Raw genomic sequence first — 23,044 nt, 5'->3', positions numbered from 1 at the left:
GAAAGCCTATCATTTTGGACTGGTGGGCCTTAGAGCAGGAGGGACCAGGTCACGTTATTGAACTGTATGGTGGGATCATGAGTGAGTTGAGAATAGACATTGACATCCATAAGCTGACGAGTAGCCTCAGCTTGATACATCATGGTATCAAGTATCACTATTCCACCCCCTTTGTCTGCCCGGGTTACTATAATGGAGGCATCCTGAGATAAAGATTTGATAGCATCGTTTTGGGAACGAGTAAGATTATAAGGTTGTTTCAATGTATGGTTCCTCAACGAATCCAAGTCTCAAAGGACTAATTTCTCAAAAACTGCGATAAAATCATCAGGTTGGCCCAGAGGGACCCATGTAGATGGTATATGGTGAGTATCCGCAAAAGAAGAATTATTAGTAGTGGGGGAGTTATCCCAACCAAAAAATAATTTAAGTTTCAGGGTTCTAAAAAATTTATGAAGATAGTGAAGAACCGCTGTTGACGGCTTTCACTGACAGACCACTCTGGTTTGAATAATATAAATTTAATAACAAATCAGTAACAGCTTTCAAGAATAAATTTTACAGCATACAGAATAATAGAGCACACACTAGTCTGGCCGGTCTGATGGAGAACCTCAGGTTGGTTCTAATCCTTTGGTTCAAGGAGCTCTTTTTATATGTTTCTGACAGCTCTGGCTCATGTTGGTGCATGGTTACATTTCACATTTTCATTGGTTAATTACATTCGTCATTACACTTATTAATCTATTGATTGGTTAACATAATGAGTGATACTGTGTGTCACATCTTTTTCACTAGAACTGCTCTGCTTTTCCCGTAAATGTCCTATTACTATACCAAGATCCCCTTTTTGAACACCTGGGCCTAACAGTTTTTAGCTGTGTGGTTGACTTTCTTAAGTTTCACATCCTTATTCTTATGAGGCTTTTAACAGCTGGCCATGCTGACTTGGGTAGAGGATCCCTTTTTCACAAGAATTGTTATTTTCTAGCTTTGCCTTCTGTTTGACCTTGGTCTTCTCAGAAGTGTGCCTTACAGAGCTGACAGCTTTTAGTCAGAGTGTGTCTTTAGCTATTTTAATCTCTCAGCAGCCATTTCAGGTTTTTAGCTGTGTTGGCCTGTTTCTGCTATATTGGGAATTCTAGGGGGTCTTTCAGTGATTTTTTCTTCACCTGCACTTTCCTGCACAGGGCTTCTCCTCCCATCCCTTCCTCATTCCCCTTTTCGAAGGCTGAGAAGGCTTTAAAATCCCAAGGTCAGAGTGTTGTTGAAGGTCATGCTGGTATTTGGTCAAGGAGTACCAACGTAGGACCCAGATACTCAATAATAGGGCTTAATATGGGATTAAGAGGACAAATAACTAACCCAACCCCAATTATACTACAAAGGCATGTGTCACAGTATAACTCAGTTAATCATATATGTAAAGTAATATATATGCAATTGTTACTATAAAAGAATAAAGGTGACAGATTATTAATTTGCAGTTTGTTCTAGCAAAGAAGGTGCTATACCAGTGACTCTTAATAACCTGTCATATCTTATCCACAGAGGCATTATTGTAGGTGTAGGGAGTCCCTATTCCAACATTTGAGACAGTTCGAGCAGCTAAGCATCTGCGGGGGTGCATAATCTGATATTCAGGATCTGTGGCATGTGGAATAAGTTCACAATAAATATGGGTGGCTAACATTTGAAGATACCTTTCTTTTATGGCTTCATCTTGTCATGAGTAGTATACTATATCGAAAAGGGATGAACTAACAAGCTAGATTATTTCCATGCCCTTCTAAAACACCTGGGATCAGTGCAGACTCGGCTGGGTCCAAATGCTCTCAGGTTATGCTCATGGGATCTTCTTGTGCTATCATGGTCCGTATTGCATTTCTCCTTAAGTCAACAACCGTCAACTGGCATGTTATATCTTCTTCACTGCACCTCTCCTCAGCTTAGCAGCAAGAAAGGGGATGGGAAGAATCCAATTGAAAAGGAAGGAAAGGATCCAACTGGAATGGAAACTAGCTAGGGAACACTTACGGGGGTCAAAACAGGATGAAAACGCATAAAAGTCACAATCAGGCAAAACACATGAATCTTGCAATAGGTCTGTTTAGAAATAATTACAAACACATGAAAAAAAAAAAAAAATATATATATATATATATACTAATACTGCATAAGTTCATAAAGGTTTAAAGTGCAAATCAACAAGTCCATGATTAAAGCTGTAGAAGTTCAATGTCATGAAGGTCATCCTGTCTTTAGTAGCAATAGTCAAGAAGTCTTCAGGGTTTCCTAGGCACTTATCAGATTCCTTCTCTGGTAGCAAGGTCCTTCCTCTGGGGCTCATCCATCATCTGGATTTCATACGGATGGAAATTCTTCCAGCATTTCTCCTATTCTTTCTTACCAAAAATATTTGTATCCCTTTGTATTCAAAAATAAAATCTGTCCATAATCTTTTTTTCTCTCTCTCTCAAAGCAATCTCATAATACAGCGATTTTATATGCGCTAAATTATTTAGGCTGTCTTGAGGCATTCTAAGAGTGTGACACATGAGGCGTTCTAAGAGTGTGACATGTTGCGATGGTTTTCCTGTACTATCAATGAATCCTCTAATTTGCCGTTTGTCATGGTTTTCTCTGATACATTTAATAGCATATGCGGAATCCGAATAAATAAATAGTAAGATTTTGCTGTGGATATGTTTCAAGGCTGTGTGTTCGAATCACGTCGGGTTCACCATTGAAGAACCGGCTGTTGACGGCCTTCACTGACAGACCACTCGACACTCTTTATGCTGGTTTGAATAATATAAATTTAATAACAAATCAGTAACAGCTTACAAGAATAAATATTACAGCATACAGAGTAATAGAGCACACACCAATCCGGCCGGTCTGATGGAGAACCTCAGGTTGGTTCTAATCCTATGGTTCAAGGAGCTCGTTCTATATGTTTCTGACAGCTCTGGCCCACATTGGTGCATGTTATATTTCACATTTTCATTGGTTAATTACATTGGTCATTACACTTGTTAATCTATTGATTGGTTAACATAATGAGTGATACTGTGTGTCACACCTTTTTCACTAGAACTGCTCTGCTTTTCCCGTAAATGTCCTGTTAATATACTAAGATCCCCTTTTTGAACACCTGGGTCTAACAGTTTTTAGCTTTGTGGTTGACTTTCTTAAGTCCATAAAACAATCACAGCTCTTATAAAAATTATCAATTATGCAAAACATAGAAACATAGAAATAGACGGCAGATAAGAGCCACGGCCCACCAAGTCTGCCCACCCCAATAACCCTCCCCTACCTTTCTCTGTGAAGAGATCCCACGTGGCGATCCCATTTTGACTTAAAATCAGGCACGCTCCTGGCCTCGACCACCTGCAGTGGAAGATTATTCCAGTGATCAACCACCCTCTCGGTGAAGAAGTATTTCCTGGTGTCACCGTGTAGTTTCCTGCCTCTGATTTTCCACGGATGCTCTCTTGTTGCCGTGGGGCCTTTGAAAAAGAAGATATCCTCCTCCACCTCTATTCAGCCCGTGAGATATTTGAACGTCTCGATCATGTCCCCCCTCTCTCTGCGTTCCTCGAGTGAGTATAGCTGCAATTTTTTCAGCCTTTCCTCATACGGGAGATCCTTGAGCCCCGAGACCATCCTAGTGGCCATACGCTGGACCGACTCAAGTCTCAGCACATCTTTGCAGTAATGCAGCCTCCAAAATTGTACACAGTACTCCAGATGGGGTCTCACCATGGATCTGTACAATGGCATAATGACTTCGGGCTTCCGGCTGACGAAACCCCTACATATACAACCTATGATTTGTCTAGCCTTAGATGAAGCTTTCTCCACTTGCTTAGTAGTCTTCATGTCCTCACTGATGATCACCCCTAAGTCACGTTCTGCTACAGTCCTTTGTAGGATTTTACCATTAAAGGTGTACGTCTTGCATGGATTTTGGTTGCCCAGGTGCATGACTTTACATTTTTCGGTATTGAAACTGAGTTGCCAGGTCCTGGACCAGTGCTCCAGTAGGAGTAGGTCGTGCACCATACTGTCAGGCATTGAGTTTCCGTCTGGCCCTGTGCTTTGGTCTGACGTGTTCCTGCCTACTACATTGCATAGTTTGGCGTCATCGGCGAATAGCGCTATTTTACCTTGAAGTCCCTCAGCCAAGTCCCTTATGAAGATGTTGAATAGGATCGGGCCCAAGACCGAGCCCTGCGGCACTCCACTGATCACCTCCGTCTTTTCGGAGGGGGTGCCGTTCACCATCACCCTCTGAAGCCTACCTCCAAGCCAGTCCCTAACCCATGCTGTCAATGTGTCTCCTAATCCTATAGAGCTCATCTTGTTCAACAACCTGCGGTGTGGCACGCTATCGAATGCTTTGCTGAAATCCAAGTATATGATGTCTAGGGACTCCCCAACATCCAGCTTCCCTGTCACCCAGTCAAAGAAGCTGATTAGGTTAAATTGGCAGGACCTCCCCTTAGTAAATCCATGTTGACGCGTATCTCGTAGATTCTCCTCGTCTAAGATCATATCCAATTGGCGTTTGATTAGAGTTTCCATTAGCTTGCTCACTATTGATGTGAGACTCACTGGTCTGTAGTTAGCAGCCTCCATCCTGCATCCTTTTTTGTGGAGTGGAATGACGTTAGCCGTTTTCCAGTCCAATGTGACTTTACCTGTACTAAGGGAGAGATTGAAGAGCGCGGATAGCGGTTCCGCCAAGACGTCGCTTAATTCCCTGAGTACCCTGGGGTGTAGGTTGTCTGGCCCCATTGCTTTGTTAACCTTGAGATTAGATAGTTCAAAGTGGACAGTGCTGGGTGAAAACTCGAAATTTCGAAATGGGTCTGCAGAGCTATCCCTTGTCTGCAGCTGAGGGCCAGATCCCGGCGCCTCACAGGTGAAGACTAAGCAGAAGTATTCATTTAATAGTTCAGCCTTTTCAGAGTCCGATTCTACATAGTTCCCGTCTGGTTTCTTAAGGCGTACTATCCCACCTGTGTTTCTGTTTCTATCACTAATATACCTGAAGAGGGGTTTATTGCCCTTCTTGATGTTCTTCACTAGATTCTCCTCCATTCTAAATTTGGCCTCTTTGACCTTTGTTTTTACTGCTCTTGACTTGGCCAGATAGTCTTCTCTAGAGTCCTGCTTCCCTGATTGTTTATAAGATATGAACGCTCTTTTCTTTTCTTTTATGAGGTCTGAGATCTCTGCAGAGAACCACTGTGGCTTATTGTTTCTTCGCCGTTTACTTACCAATTTAATAAAGCGGTTGGTTGCTTCTTGTATGGTAGCTTTTAGAGTTGACCACAATACTTCCACATTATCTGTTTCTGCTCGGTTATGCAGCGCCTGATGGATGAAATCTCCCATGCCCTCGAAGTTGGCGTCCTTGAAGCTGAGGACCTTGGTTAATGTGTTAGATTTTGTGAAACCTTTCCTGAGATTGAACCATACCATGTTGTGGTCACTGGAGGCCAACCTGTCGCCCACCGAGACCTCTGTGACACTTTCTCCATTGGTAAGTATCAGGTCCAGTATTGCCCGATCCCTTGTTGGCTCCAATACCAGTTGCCTGAGTCATGCTCCCTGAATAGAGTTTAATAGCCTTCTGCTGCTGTTGGACGCAGAGGAAAGTGTGGTCCAGTCCACATCAGGCATATTGAAGTCACCTAACAATACAGTGTCCCCACGCAAGGTGATATTCTCTATATCCTCGATTAATTTCATATCCAGGTCATCCTTCTGTCTTGGGGATCTGTATACTACACCAAGATACAGGTATTTGTCCTTCCCCCTAGCCAGATTCACCCAAAGGGATTCCCCTGTGTACCTGACATCTGCGATTCTGGTGACTTTAATGTCATCTTTGGTATATAGTGCTACCCCTCCTCCCAATTTGCCCTCCCTGTCTCGGCAAAGCAAGTTGTAACCCGGTATGACCATGTCCCAGCCATGGGAGTCCGTGAGCCAGGTCTCGGATATCGCCACCACATCTAGGTTGGCGTTCCTCATTTCCGTCTCTAATTCCAGGATTTTATTTCCCAAGCTATGAGCGTTGACGTACATAGCCCTCCATGTTATATGTTTGCTATGACTCTGGGGATATTCCCGCTTGATCTACTTTGACCTCCTTAGTGCATTTTGCTATGTGTGTACTAGACCCAGAGTTACATTGTCCCAGGCTCGAAAATGTGTATACGATCCCTCGACCCAGAATTACAATGTGAACCTAGCCCAGATTCAGCAATGTGTGTCCCCATCCCAGCCCCAAACCCAGAAATGCAAAGTTTACTTACCTCAGTCTCAACAAAGTATTTGCAGCTTTGCTCACCTTGTAGGTCAATTGTGCATGTACCCTCCCCCAACTTACCTAGTTTAAAGCCCTGTGAAGTAGGCCGGCTAGTCGGTGTCCAAAGACGTTCTTTCCTCTTCTGGTCAGGTGTAGCCCGTCTGGTCCCTGTAGTCCTTGTAGTGCCTCTCCATGGTGTAGGAACCCGAAGTTCATCTCCTTGCACCATCCGTGCAGCCAGTCGTTAGCCCACTGGATGCGATCATCCCTGGCTATACCCTTGCCCCCCACTGGGAGGATCGAGGAGAAGACCACCTGCGCTTCCATTCTCCTCAGCTTCTCACCCAGGGCTCTAAAGTCCTCAGGTATGCTCTCCGGGGTGTTCCTGGCAGTGTCATTAGTTCCGACGTGAATGAGAAGCATGGGGAAGTGGTCCTGGGGTTTGATGAGTCTGTCCAGACAAGCGGTCACATCCCGGATCCTGGCCCCTGGCAAACTGCAAACCTCTCTCGATAGCAAATCTGGTCTACAGACTGGTCCCTCGGTGCCCCTCAGCAGCGAATCCCCAACAACCATATAACCATTAATTTAGTGATGACACCAAACTGCGGTTTAGATAGGGACTATCATAGCATCTTTATAGTCCCCAGCCCAACCCATAAGCATGTAACAACAAAAAATAAAAGATGACCACTTATCTGGGTTCACTGGAGGGTCAGGCACTTAATCTGCCGCAGTCGTGAAAATGACTTGTGCTTGAAAAAAATGTGTACGTTAAACTGCCATATCAGTATCCATGATCCTCCGACTCAAGTTTCGGCTCTCATCATGAGGAGACGCTGTTAAAGCAAAATTTCAATTTAAAATCCTAAACGGTAAATAACCTCCTAATTCTACCACTATAGGCTTGTCATCTACTTGCCATCTTGCATACTATAATCATATTACTCAAATTCTTTAAGTTAGAAAATATAAAAACCAAATCTCATACCGAATATCGGCAGTCTGTACCCGGCAGGCTGGGAAATACTGGCAACAATGAAACCTAAACTACAATACTCTATTTATCGATCTATCCCTTACCTCACCAGAAATGACATCTACCCAATAGGCATGCTCGTTATAAATTGAACCATTCTATATCTGAATTCAAACCAAACAGCATAAAAGTTTGCCAATTGTAAATAAATCTCTGTTCTTTCATAATTAAAAATTTTGATAGATCACCGGAAAAATCTTTAATGTATAACAAGACAGTGTATCTCACTGCCTCGATTGAATGGGCTTCCTGCAACCAATGGGATACTAAAGGGGCGGAGACTCGCTCTCTGCGGATATTACTAAGGTGTTCTCTTATCCGAATTTTAATTTTTCTACAGGTCTGACCAATGTATATCTTCTCGCAAGGGCAAATTATGCAGTATATTACCCCGCTGGAGTTACAATCTATACTGGAAGACAACACAAATTTCTTGCCGCCTGAGTGCGGGATCACTAGATGTGATCGATCCAGTATGTATCGACATTGGCGGCAGTTGCTGCATTTAGTATGAGGGGGCAGTCTTTCTGCGTTACAATTAAATTTTCTATGGTTTAGTTTCTCTCCCAAATTTTGGGCTCCAGAGAAAGCAAATTTTGGTCTTTCGTACAGAGATGGGGATACTGCAAAATTGGCCAGTGTTTTAAAATGATTTTCTTAATATCATTATCTAGATTGGAATAAGGGAAACACAAGCTATACTTTGGTCAGGCTTGTTGTCTATAGGTTGCAGGAGCCAAGGCCGATGGCAATTTTTAGCTCTTTTCCACGCACGTTTAACGATTTTGCCAGGGAACCCGCGATCTAAAAATTTATAATACATCTGATTTGCTTGTCTATCAAAGTCCACATCCTCCGAGCAAATCCTTCTTAAGCGCAAAAATTGACCTATTGGGATGCTATTTCTCAAAACTCGTGGATGGAAACTTTGATACTGCAAGAGTGTGTTGTGATCTGATGTTTTTTTGTGGAGACTGGTGGTGATATGATTGTTACATTTGAAAATACTGATGTCCAAAAAGGACATTTGGAAATAATCATATTTATATGTAAATTTGATATTAGAATCTTTTGTATTAATTTCCTCCAAAAACAAATTCAGCTCAAATGTACCACCATTCCACATAAAAATACGTCATCAATAAACCGTTTCCAGCAACTAACATGTTGGAAATGGCTAGAGCTGTTTACAAATGTGTCCTCAAACAAAGTCATGTATAAACATGCCAAAGTTGGAGCTACTGTAGCCCCCATGGCCACTCCCTTGGTTTGAAGAAATAATTCGTTCTCAAATTGAAAAGAATTATTAAGAATAACTATTTCAGCTAATTGATTCAATAACTGTTGTTTGGCCTCTGAAATATATATATATATTTTTTAATCTTTATTCATTTTCAAACTTACAACAAGTACATAAAAGAATACCATGAAAGACAATCATACAACACTTGAAATTCCTTCAATAAATTCATAAATATATTAATTAATTAATTTCCCTCTCCCCCACCAATATACTCATTAAAGCATATCATAAATTATATTATAAAACACATTATTAAACCAAATTTTCCCCCATCACCCCCTCCCCCTATATATATCCATATTATCAAAGGAAAACGATGCCTATTCATTACAATATTTAACCAATGGCCCCCAAATCTTTAGAAAATTTTTATAACTACCTTTCTGTAAAGCAATAACTCTTTCCATTTTAAAAATATGACATAAGGAATTCCACCAAAATGCATAACTAAGATTAGTATAATTTTTCCAGTTGTTAGTAATATGTTGAATAGAAACACCCAATGTAGTATAACCCAGTGGTATATAACACAAATACAAAAATAATAGCGAAATACCACTATATCAAACAATACACATCAGTATTGTCAAGTCTTCATCTATCAAGGCATCCTATACGGCCTCAGAAATGGAGCCTACGCACAGCAATGCAGTCACAAACTGAGACAATCCGCGTAGTAGAAATGCTCCTGCTCCAATCATTGGCCTTTAAAACTATTTTTTTTTTTAAGTGCTATTTTTTAATCACTATTTTGTAATATAAACCCTACACCACTCAATATTTAAGATGTGGTTTTAAATACGTAATGCTTATTCAAAAAATCTGCATCAAATACTGTGTGTAATATCAAAATTTGAAAAACTCGACCACAAAAACTTATCTTATTTGTTTAGTAGTCTTCACTGTCGGAGTCTTAATAGTAAAATCTCAATTCATGTCCATTCGCCAACGCGGCCAGCGTTTCGCGGGAATTGCATACATCCGCTGCATCAGGGCCACCTGGACATTACCACAAAGCTGTGACCGAATGCACTGATTGAGGATGTGTGTGGTAATGTCCAGGTGGCCCTGATGCAGCGGATGTATGCAATTCCCGCGAAACGCTGGCCGCGTTGGCGAATGGACATGAATTGAGATTTTACTATTAAGACTCAGACAGTGAAGACTACTAAACAAATAAGATAAGTTTTTGTGGTCGAGTTTTTCAAATTTTGATATTACACACAGTATTTGATGCAGATTTTTTGAATAAGCATTACGTATTTAAAACCACATCTTAAATATTGAGTGGTGTAGGGTTTATATTACAAAATAGTGATTAAAAAATAGCACTTAAAAAAAAAAAATAGTTTTAAAGGCCAATGATTGGAGCAGGAGCATTTCTACTACGCGGATTGTCTCAGTTTGTGACTGCATTGCTGTGCGTAGGCTCCATTTCTGAGGCCATATAGGAAGCCTTGATAGATGAAGGCTTGACAATACTGATGTGTATTGTTTGATATAGTGGTATTTCGCTATTATTTTTGTATTTGAATAGAAACACCCGTCATGATCATTAAAAGTTTGTTGTTATGTGCTGTTAATTAACTTTTTTTCCTCATAGAAATACCGAACAGAACAGTATCGTATGACAGAGCAACATGGTTTTCTAATAAGCAATTTATTTGAGACCAAATTGAACTCCAAAAATTAATAATGCAGAGACAATAAAAAAGTAAATGATCAAGTGTCCCTGCTTCCAGATTACAGTGCCAGCATCTATTAGATTTAGAGCTATCCAACTTCTGTAAACGAACTGGGGTCCAAAAAGCTCTATGTAATAAAAAGAACCAAGTTTGTCTCATAGATGCCGACATTGTACATCTCATTCTCCAAGCCCAAATCCGTGGCCATTGAGAAGCAGAAATTTGATGCTTAATCTCAATGCTCCAAATATCTCTAAGACCATTTTTTGGTTTTTTTATTAATAAATCCAGATATTAATTTATACCACTGTGCAGCATGATGTCCCAGGAAGTCTGCCTGGAAACATAGGAACTCTAAACTATATCGATTATTAAGAGTTTTCCATTCAGGGAACCCCACCTGAATAGCCTGGTTCAATTGCAACCATTTAAAACTTTGTGATTTATTAAGACCAAATCTATTTTGCAACTGTGAAAAATCAAGCAGTTTACCATCTGAAATAACATCATTTAAAGTTCTTATGCCAGCAATAATCCAGTGCTTCCATAAGATTTGAGATCCGCCAATTTGAATCTTGGAGTTTATCCATAAAGACTGATTCGTTGATTTATTTATAGGAATAGATGTTAAATTACTAATGTATCTCAAAATTTTCCATGTATCAATCAAAATTCTGTTCTGTTTATATTTCCTAGGCATTTTTATACTAACAACATGAACTAAATTTAAAGGAAACAGGAGACGCCACTCCAAGTATAACCAATCCGGAGCATTATCAATGAGTTCTGGGAGGATCCAATACATACCCGGGCGTAAAATATAGGCTTGATGATACCTATAAAAATTTGAAAACTTTACCCCACCTTCCTCAATTGGCTTTTGTAGAGATACTAAAGCGATTCTAGGTCTTTTACCAAGCCAAACAAAATTTGTAAGAATACCATTAAGCTTTTTATAAAAGGACCCTTGAAAAAAAATTGGTATCATACTCATTTGATAACAAACTACAGGCAAAATCATCATTTTAATAGTTTGGACTCTCCCCCACCAAGAAAGATGTAAAGGATTCCATTGCACACATTTCTTTTACTTTTTTAATAAAAGTTTTTCATTCTCTTTCAAAGTGTCTTTCGGAGTCTTTTTTTATCATAATACCTAAATATTTTAAGCCATCATCTTTCCAAGTAAATGAGAAAGAATCAAATAAACCTTTAGTAAAATGGACATTAAGAGGAAGAATTTCTGACTTACTCCAATTTATTTTATACCTTGAAAACTTTCCAAATGTATCAATCAATTCTAATAAACATGGAATGGTAGTTTCTGGATTTCTCAAATAAAGCAGAATATCATCTGCATATGCCGACACTTTGTATTCTCTATCAGAAAAGAGAATACCCTGTATCCCCTTTGCTTGTTGAATAGCTAATAACAAGGGTTCTAATACAATATCAAAAAGCAAAGGAGACAGAGGACAACCCTGTCTAACTCCCCTCTGCAAACTAAAACGATCAGAAAAATTATTATTAATATACAATCTTGCAGAAGGGGAGCTATACAAAGTTGAATCATTTGAATAAATCCCGAACCTATACCAAACCATTCCAATGCCTGATACATGAAAGACCATTCAACTCGGTCAAAAGCTTTTTCTGCTTCTAAAGATACAGAAAAAGCCGGATCTCTCATATCTTTAGTTAAATTTAACATATGAAATGCCAAACTAGTATTATTGGAAGAATGTCTGTTTGCAACGAATCAAGTTTGATGCATATCAATAATAAAAGGGAGAGCCTTGGCCAAGCATAAAGCCAATATATTAGCCATAAGTTTTCCATCAACATTTATTAATGAAATAGGCCTGTAATTTGAAACTAAAGTTGGATCTCTATTTGGCTTTGGCAAAACAATTGTTAATGATTCAGCCATAGTACCTGTAATGCATCCGTTAGATAATTGGGACTGAAATAAATTTAATAAATGAGGCAATAGGGAATTTTGAAATGATTTATAAAATTCTACAGTAAAACCATCCCCACCTGGAGCGGATCCAATTCTAAGAGACTTCAACGCTGTTTCTAATTCTTTTAATGATATAGGCTCATCTAAACTTCTTTTTATATGATCAGGAACCTTCGGACCAATAATTAAATTCAAAAAATCTACTCCATCCTTCTCCCTATCACCATGAGATTCAGAAGAGTACAGATCCTTATAAAATTTTAAAAATTTATTTAAAATATTACCAATTTGATTATGCTTAACTCCTTTTTCATGTTTTATTGCAATAATTTTTGTTCTTCGTTTCTTTGCCTTAAGGTAGTTTGCCAACAACCTTCCTGCCTTATTTGAATTTCCATAATACAAAGTTTGTTGAGAAAAAAGATCTTTCCTTATTAATTTAGAAGCTAATTCATTATATTTACCTTTCGCCTTTAAAAGGTCTTGCAAAGTGTCATGTTCCCATTTATCAATCAATTTAGATTCCAAATATTTAATTTCTTTTTCCAAATTAGAATATTGAATTTTAATTTGCTTTCTAATATAAGCAGAGTATGAAATAATGTTACCCCTTATAGTAGCCTTAAAAGCATCCCAAACATTTTCCATAGAAATTTAAAATTTGCGGATGACACTAAACTCTGTAGAAGGGTTAGAATTGCGGAAGAGTGTGAGGACCTACAAAGGGACCTGAACAAACTGGAAGAGTGGGCAATTAAATGGCAGATGAACTTCAATGTAGGGAAATGCAAGGCCATGCATATAGGGAGAAAGAACCCGATGTTCAGCTACCAAATGGGGGGATTAGTATTAGAGGGGATTAGTATTAGAGGAAAGAGATTTGGGTGTACTGGCGGACACAACAATGAAGTCAACGACACAATGCGCAGCAGCTGCAAAGAAGGCAAACAGAATGTTGGGTATTATTAAGAAGGGTATTACTACCAGAACGAAAGAAGTCATCCTGCCGTTGTATCAGGCAATAGTGCGCCCATACCTGGAGTACTGTGTTCGGTATTGGTCACCGTACCTTAAGAAGGATATGGCAATACTTGAGAGGGTCCAGAGGAGAGCGACACGAATGATTAAGGGCATGGAAAACCTTTCATACACTGAAAGATTGGAGAGACTGGGGCTCTTCACCCTGGAAAAGCGGAGACTTAGAGGAGACATGATAGAGACCTACAAGATCATGAAGGGCATAGAGAGAGTAGAGAGGGACAGATTCTTCAAACTTTCAAAACATAAAAGAACAAGAGAGCATTCGGAAAAGTTGGAAGGGGACAGATTCAAAACGAATGCTAGGAAGTTTTTCTTTACCCAGCGTGTGGTGGACACCTGGAATGCGCTTCCAGAGGGCGTAATAGGACAGAGTATGGTACTGGAGTTCAAGAAAGGATTGGACAATTTCCTGCTGGAAAAAGGGATAGAGGGGTATAGATAGAGGGCTACTGCACAGGTCCTTGACCTGTTGGGGCCGCCGCGTGAGCGGACTGCTGGGCACGATGGACCTCAGTTCTGACCCAGTGGAGGCATTGCTTATGTTCATCTGATAAATTATATTGAAAAAATTCAGTAATTTTTATTTGTAATTCCTCTAAGAATTTTGTATCAACAAGCAATGTACTATCAAACCTCCAAATAGGTCTACTATACTCTTGCTGATCCATTTGAAGTTCAATCCATACACTTGCGTGATCAGATAATATAATTGGGTCTATCATAGCTTTAATCACTTGTTGCACTAATTGAGTTGAAACAAAAATATAATCAATTCTAGAAAAAGACATGAATTTATGGACAAAAGGAAAATTCCTGATCATTAAAATGAAGTATATGCCATATATCTTTTAAATCACATGATTGCACCAAATTATCCAACCCTAATGATTTTATATTTCTACAAGGTTTTTTAATCCAATAATGGATCCATAACAGCATTAAAATCTCTAGCTACAACTAATTTACAAGCAGCCAGTGGGAGCAACATTTGTTGCAATATCTTAAAAAATTCATTTTGATTCGAATTAGGGGCATACAAATTAAACAAAGCCAGAGCATTATTTCCCATTCTCATATCCACGTGCACTCATCTACCTTTCAGATCTGAACCTATTAAATTAAAATTAGCTGTACACCTTTTATTAATAAGAATAGCAACCCCTGCTTTTTTCCCAATTGCAGGGGCAAAAAAACAATGCTTCACCCATTCCCCTTCAAAAAAGCTAACATTTTCTTTCTCTTAATCTGATGATTGAGGCCATTTACGTTCAGAGAGAAAGTTTTAATATCCATCCTTCAATTTAGGAATGAATAGACTTTTCAAAAAATAACAAATTTTCCCAAAATTCATAAATAAGCATCATTTTCCTTTTTTTAAGACTATGAATCTTAACCTTACCCCTTTTTTCCCAACCCTCCCTATCCCCCCCCTTCCGACTAATAGTGATAACTTGGAAACGCACATTTGATATCAGGTGACAGAAAAACTCTACACAAGCATATAATAAAGATAGAAATATATCATTATATCAAGCCTCTAAAAGAATAAGTAAGTTAAAAACAAAATATTTTCATTATTAAGAATACAATTATTAATTATTCTTTAGCATTAAGAATCAAATTATCAAAAAATATAAACCAATATAAAGAAAAACTGAAAAAAATGAGATAAAATCATATATCCCTTAAAATTATTATATATGTCTCATCTAATTATAGCCCCCCATATAATTACCTATTAATCAATAACATAAAAATTTTGATATATTGAAAAGGTCATAATGTAAGCATTATTTCAAACCATAATAATCTTAAAAAAGATCAAATAGTTTAGTTTAAAATTAAACATCAAGATAAAATCTCCTTAGTTAAAACTCCATAGCTATAAAGAATTAGTTGCCCATACCTTGAATGAAAAAAAAAACATCCGACCTAATCTCAATTAATTCCCTCCCCTTTCTGCAAACACTTTTATACTTAAATAAATACATATAATCTAAAGAATCCAATAAATTCATAAAATAATCAAACGATACCATGTAGTTCCTGAGTCCAATTAAGAACATAAACAAAAAATCTGTAATCAGATAAAGCAAACATATCTCAAAATATCATACTTTAAAAATTCAACTAGAGACCCAAACACTGTGCAATTGATAACCTAAGTAATCACTTAACAGCATACAATCTAACCAACAATATTCCTTCCACTTTATACAAACAAAGCTCAGTCACTTAAATCTTATTTCATCTGGTGTAGAAATTTATTCCATGTTGAACTTTGACACGACAGAACAATATCAGGCAAAAGGAAGAAACCATTAGCGAAATCCATCCATCCAAACTCACAGACACAAACATCCATAAAAGAAAATTAAGTAACTGACAGCCAGTTCAAAGCGGATTACCCATGTAGTTAGTGTTTCTCCCAGCCCCATTGACTTCATCCTGCTGGAAAAGGGGATAGAAGGGTATAAATAGAGGATTACTGCACAGGTCCTGGACCTGCACAGGTTGGGCCGCCGCGTGAGCGGACTGCTGGGCATGATGGACCTCAGGTCTGACCCAGCAGAGGCATTGCTTATGTTCTTATGTTGTCACAATGCAGCAGGAAGACTGCATTAATAAAATTCAGTCACCAGGAAGTTGATAAATACCGACTTGTGCTGACCCCTCGCACTTGGACTATTCCTTCACACACACACACAGCATTCTGAGGAAGAATTTCTGGATCCAAGGAAAAAAGTAAGAATTCCAAAGTAATCTTTTATATAAGTTCAAATAAATCCAGTAGAGTAACCACTTGAGGTCAGACGAATCCTTTTGGTATTTATAGAAGTTTCTTTGCTGGAACAGATGTAAAGAACCTTAGCAAATAGCAATCAGAAGTCTGAGTTCACCCACTAATTTGCATATCTCCACGGAACTTCTCTTGAAGAATTCTAAAACAAAGATTCTCTGCCAATGCATTATATCAAAGGCGGTTATTACAGTTGAATTTGAATAAGATTCAATCTTTCAACCGAATCCATTTCTCATAAAATATTCACTGCCATGAAAAAAATCAAAGAATAAATCAAACAAATAAAAACCTTTTAACATCAAGCCATATTTCCCTTTTATGACACCATTGGTTGCTCACATGAATCCAAAAATTATTTTAATTTGTCCGGATCCTCAAAACTTAAAGTCTTGTTAGCATAAGTTACCCTCATTATCGCAGGGTAAAGTAATCCATATTTAGCACCAAGATGTCTCATTTGAGGTCTTAAGTCAAGTAACTTTTTCCTTTTTTCAGCAGTGGTTTTTGGAAAATCTGGCACAATGTGAATTTTTGAGTCTTGACACTTCAGATTTCTATTTTCTTTTGCCAACTGAATTATTTCCATTACCTGCTGGTGCCTCAAAAGTTTAAAGATCAACGGACGTGGTCTCAAGTCCCTGCTATTCCTTCTTGTAAGGATCCTATGAGCCCTCTCAAATTCTAATGGATATTTTGATTTGAGAAGCAGAATCTTTGGAAGAAATTGTTCAAGGAAAGAAATAGCATCATTATTTTCAACTCCCTCCGGGAGCCCAGTAATTCTCAAATTGTTCCGTTTCCCCCTATTAATACAATCTTCCAACTCTTTAGAAAGAGTATCCACTTTTTCCCTATAAGCTTTATCTTTTTTTATTTCCATTTCATTTGCTGCCATCCTTTTTTCCCAAATAGAAACATAGAAACATAGAAATAGACGGCAGATAAGGGCCACGGCCCATCTAGTCTGCCCACCCTAATGTCCCTCCCCTACCTTCGCCTGTGAATATATCCCTCCCCTACCTTTGCCCTGTGAATAGATCCCATGTGACGATCCCATTTGGCCTTAAAATCAAGCACGCTGCTGGCCTCGATCACATGCAGTGGAAGACTATTCCAGCGATCAACCACCCTTTCTGTGAAAAAGAATTTCCTGGTGTCAGCTCGTAGTTTCCCTCCCCTAATTTTCCACGGATGCCCTCTTGTTGTCGTGGGACCCCTGAAAAGGAAGATATCTTCCACCGCCTCTATGCGGCCCGTGAGATACTTGAACGTCTCAATCATGTCCCCCCTCTCTCTGCGCTCCTCGAGTGAGTATAGCTGCAATTTGTCTAGCCGTTCCTCGTATGTGAGATCCTTGAGTCCTGAGACCATCCGGGTGGCCATTCTCTGAACTGACTCCAGTCTCAGCACATCCTTGTGATAATGCAGCCTCCAGAATTGCACACATTATTCCAGATGCGGCCTCACCATGGATCTATATAATGGCATAATGACTTCCGGCTTACGGCTGAAGAAACCCCTACGTATGCAACCTATGACTTGTCTTGCTTTGGATGAAGCTTGAGCCACTTGATTGGCAGCCTTCAAGTCCTCGCTGACGATCACCCCTAAGTTGCATTCTGCTACCGTTCTTGTAAGGATCTTGCCATTAAGGGTATAAGTTTTGCATGGATTTTGGCTGCCCAGGTGCATAACTTTGCATTTTTTGGCATTGAAGCTGAGTTGCCAGGACCTAGACCAGCGCTCCAGTAGGAGTAGGTCGTGCATCATGTTGTCGGGCATTGAAATATCATCTATTGTGCATTTGCCCACTACATTACTTAGTTTGGCGTCATCGGCGAATAATGTTATTTTACCCCGAAGCCCTTCTGCCAAGCCCCTTATAAAGATGTTGAATAGGATTGGGCCCAAGACCGAGCCCTGTGGCACTCCACTGATCACCTCTGTCATTTCAGAGGGTGTGCCGTTCACCACCACCTTTGAAGCCTACCTCCAAGCCAGTTCCCAACCCATTTCGTCAATGTGTCACCTAATCCTATAGAACTCATCTTGCTCAGCAACCTGCGGTGTGGTACGCTATCGAATGCTTTGCTAAAGTCCAGGTACACGATGTCCAGGGACTCCCCAATATCTAGCTTCCCCGTCACCCAGTCAAAGAAGCTGATCAGGTTGGATTGGCACGATCTCCCTTTAGTAAATCCATGTTGACGGGGATCCCATAGATTCTCCTCATCCAGGATCTTATCCAATTGGTGTTTGATTAGAGTTTCCATTAGTTTGCTCACTAACGATGTTAGACTCACTGGTCTGTATTTTGCTGTCTCCATCTTGGAGCCTTTCTTGTGGAGTGGAATGACGTTAGCTGTCCTCCAGTCCGACGGGACGCTGCGTTTCCTTAGGGAGAGGTTGAAGAGCTAGGACAGTGGCTCCGCCAGGACATCACACAGCTCCCTTAGCACCCTGGGGTGTAGGTTGTCAGGCCCCATTGCCTTGTTAACCTTGAGCCTTGATAGCTCACTGTAGACTCTGCTGGGCGTAAACTCGAAGTTACTAAACGGGTCAACTGAGTCAACCTTTATCTGTAGCTGAGGGCCAAGCCCCGGCGCTTCTCGGGTGAAGACTGAGCTGAAGTTGGGCTTTTTCCGAATCCTTTTCCACATAGTCTCCGTCTGGTTTCCTAAGACGTACAATTCCGCCTGAGTTTTTACTTCTGTCACTGATATACCTAAAGAAGGATTTATCTCCCTTCTTGATGTTTTTTGCCAGAGACTCCTCCATGTGGAACTTAGCCTCCCTGACTGCCATTTTGACGGCTTTTGATTTGGTCAAGTAGTCTGCTCTAGAGACCTGTTTCCCCGATTGTTTGTAAGCAATGAAAGCTTTTTTCTTCTCCTTGATAAGGGGTGAGATCTCCACAGTGAACCACTTCGGCTTATTGTTCCTTCGCCGTTTACTTACTAATTTAACATAGCAGTTTGTCGCTTCCTGTATGGTGGCTTTCAAAGTCGACCACATTTCTTCCACGCTTTCGGTTTCTGCTTGTCCTTGTAGCACCTGGTGAACAAAGGATCCCATGTCCTGGAAGTTTGTGTCCTTGAATTTGAGGACCTTGGTTAGGGTGGTAGGTTTAGTGAAACCTTTCCTAAGATTGAACCATACCATGTTGTGGTTACTGGAGGCCAATGTGTCGCCCACCGAGACCTCTGTGACACTTTCTCCATTGGTAAGTAATAGGTCCAGTATTGCCTGATTCCTTGTTGGGTCCAACACCAGTTGCTTGAGACCAGCTCCCTTCATAGAGTTTAATAGCCTCCTGCTGCTGCCGGAAGCAGAGGTAAGTGTATCCCAATTCACATCAGGCATGTTGAAGTCACCTAACACTACTTTGTCCCCACGCAAGGTGATATTTTCTATATTACTGATTATTTCCATATCCAGGCCATCATGTTGTCTTGGGGGTCTGTAAATTACGCCAAGATACAAGCATTTGTCCTTCCCTGATACAAGCATTTGTCCTTCCACTTTCAGTTCAAACTGTTCCATACGTGCTGTTATATTCCTTATTTCCTCTTTCAATTTTTGAGAGTTGTCAGAAACAATATCTGTAATGATTTGCAGCTTAGCAAAAATATCACCGTTATCATCCCTAGGCAGCGGCACCTTAGAAGGAGTCACTGGTTCAATCTTGGATCTTTTAGCACTCCCCAATCCTGTGCCAGCCACTTCATTTTTTGCCTGTTTGCTCGAAGCCATACCAATATATGAATCCCAAAAATTCTTTAAAAATGAACTTAAAATAGAGGCTTAAAATTGCTTTCAAATGCTTGTAAATGCAGAGCTCAGTCTTCACCCGACCATCTGGCTGCGCTCCCAAGCCACGCCCCCCCCCCTGAAATATTAAGATTAAGAACTTGACTCTTAACCAAGGAAATGGCCTCAGATTGAGGAACATTTGGGTACAGGGATACCACATCCGCAGTGAACAATAGTGATACATTAGCTATTGTTGATTCGAAAGATTGTCGATTAGTTGTAAAAAAATGAGCTGAATCTTTAATGTAAGATTTTGCCAAAGGTACAAACTTCTTTAAATAGGCATCTATATATTGCGATAAGGGCTCTAAAACTGACCCTATGCTTATTACTATAGGGTGTCCTGGGGGGCTAGATAAAGACTTATGAATTTTGGGAATAAAATAAATCGCAGGTACTCGGGGAAAATTGCTAGTAAGGAACCGCAGTTCCTTAGAAGATATTGTTTCTGCCGCTTTCGCTTCCTGTAAAATCAGATCTATTGTATTTTTAATTATTACTGTGTGGTCATTTTCCAGTCTGGTATAGTAGTTGGTATCTAATAATTGATGCACAGCTTCTGTATGGTAGTCTGCATAATTCTGGATCACAATTCTTCCTCCTTTATCAGCTCTGTGAATGATTATAGAACGATCATTCTGGAGATGTTGAATGATTTTTCGTTGGTGGAAAGACAAATTTGATTGTACTTTGTGCTTTCTTGTTTCCAATAATGAAACATCCCTTAAAACTAAATGCTCAAAAGCTGTTACTGAGGCATCTGAGGGGCCAGGAGGAATCCAATTGGATTTATATCTCAAACCTTCCGGAAGATCTGAAGATTGAGAATTTCCTGTTTTATCCTGGAAAAAATACTTTTAATCTTAAGGTTCTAAAGAATCTGAAGAGATGAGATCGGGTATCAAACCCGTCATACTTAGTACTTGGAACAAACGATAAACCCTTGGACAGGATTTCTTCTTCTTGCTGATTTAATATCCGAGATGATAAATTAAATATACCTTGATTTAGTAGTGGGGCAACTTCTTGTGTTTGATGGAACTCCTTGTTTCCACTCTGGGTAATACTTGAGAGTTCGCCTCTGTCAAAGGGAGCCTTAAAAAAGGCTTTTGTATAATTGATAATTTTTATAAGAGCTGTGATTGTTTTATGGTCTTGCAAATCTTCATCACAGATTCAAATTAGTTATCTCCCTATCCTGTTGTGACTTTAGTTTCACATCCTTATTATGATGCTTTAACAGCTGGCCATGCTGACTTGGGTGGAGGATCCCTTTTTCACAAGAATTGTTATTTTCTAGCTTTGCCTTTTGTTTGACCTTGCTCTTCTCAGAAAAGCAGAAGTGTGCCTTACAGAGCTGACAGCTGTCAGAGTGTGTCTTCAGCCATTTTAATCTCTCAGCAGCCATTTCAGGTTTTTAACTGTGTTGGCCTGTTTCTGCTATATTGGGGATTCTAGGGGGTCTTTCAGTGGTTCTTTCTTCACCTGCGGTTTCCTGTACAGGGCTTCTGGTATCAGTCGGAGTGAAGGGCACAAAAGAAGTGCCCAATTGAAGAACAGAAATCTTAGTGGCAGTCAACTCTCAAGAGGAAAGATTGAAAAGCGGAATTATTGATTTCTCACTGTTTTGCAACCCAGGTCTTGTTGGACGTTGTGGATGGGCCAAGATCTGTTCCTGTCGGAAGTGGCAGGTGTAAAAAAGAAGCTGGTAAATTAGCATCAGAAGTAATAACACTGGAAAGACATGCTCTTGACGTTGAGACTGAACTATATATTGATGAATAACTGGATGTATTAATAAAAGCAATCCGTTTTTAAGTTTTGGGGCGATTACGTCTGGATTTCCTGCCCCGATCCATCCACGGATAGATATATCCGCGGGTATAATCAGCCTCGTTACTGCAAAATTTAGCAATTTTTTGCTTACGAATATCCTGTTGATATAAGTCCATTTGTTTAATGTGTTCATGATAATGTGATTCAAATTCTGTTCCATCATTAGATTGCTTAAGCTGTTCAAGACGCTGAACTAAATCAGTGTCATTGATAATATCATTGATAATAGTGTTCAGGTGATCAACTGTCAAGAGCATTAAATCCAATGAACATTGGGAAAGAACAGTGTTCCATTTTTGCACATATTCAGAATTATCTAGAAACAGAGGTTCTTTATTAAGTCTTAGACCTCGAGGAACCCGTTGAATGTGGCAATACTTTAACAATGTTGCTGCATGTAATTGCTCTCTAATCAAAGTTTTATGAAGCTTAGTGATAGAGAGGCAATCAGATTGTACATCAGAGTATTCCTGTCCAGGAGTAAACAATCTGTTCCCACTCATAAGTTGAGTTATTTTGTCAGCTGACAGACCAAGTTTCGACTCCCACCCAATAGAGGCCATTTCTCTCAAATTGCTTGTTATATCAACAGATCAAATAAACGAGAGACAATAATTCAAAGATAGGATACTCAAGCAAAAGATTAATTAATAAAGAGAATCCATTTATACAACATACTTTATATCAAATAACAGATAAAATGAACATATATATGCAATATCCAGTGGACTAAAAAAACAATATAAAAATTAATTCATTAGACTTTCAATCATCTACACTTCTTTTTTTTCCACTTTTTATTTATTTATAATTTCTATACAACCATAAAATGGTACAGGAAATATTGAAATACAAGTATTTAGTCAATACAGACTAAAGAAAATATACAAAGCAATATGCTAACTATATAGTCCTCAATTTAAGGAGGTAGGCAAGACAAAAAGAGAAAAACCCCTGGGGAGAGGGGATACAAGTACAATAAAACATATAACAAAAGGAGCAGCAATGCGATTTAACCTACTTATTTAATCTAAATTCTGCACTAATCACTTGATTCATTCTGGCTGCTTTGAGATCCCTTTACTCTCCAAAAAGAAACCTAATTGGGCAGGCTCAAAAAATATATATTTATTCCCTTGATAGGAAATAAAACATTTGCAAGGAATTCTTAACTGAAAAGTTGCCCCCATTGAAATCACTTTAGGACGAAATTGCAAAAATTCTTTCTTCCTG

General features: G+C 39.3%; 1 protein-coding gene across 1 annotated transcript in view; it reads left to right on the top strand.

The window, feature by feature from the left end:
* LOC117362913 (fibrous sheath-interacting protein 2-like) overlaps positions 1-23,044 on the top strand; it is a 655,319-nt gene that overhangs the window by 447,845 nt on the left and 184,430 nt on the right. The window lies entirely within an intron of this gene.

Source organism: Geotrypetes seraphini, chromosome 6 (assembly GCF_902459505.1).
Source record: "Geotrypetes seraphini chromosome 6, aGeoSer1.1, whole genome shotgun sequence".
Lineage (NCBI taxonomy): Eukaryota > Metazoa > Chordata > Amphibia > Gymnophiona > Dermophiidae > Geotrypetes > Geotrypetes seraphini.
The sequence above is the reverse complement of the archived record's forward strand: the minus strand, read 5'-3'. Positions and strand labels throughout refer to the sequence as shown.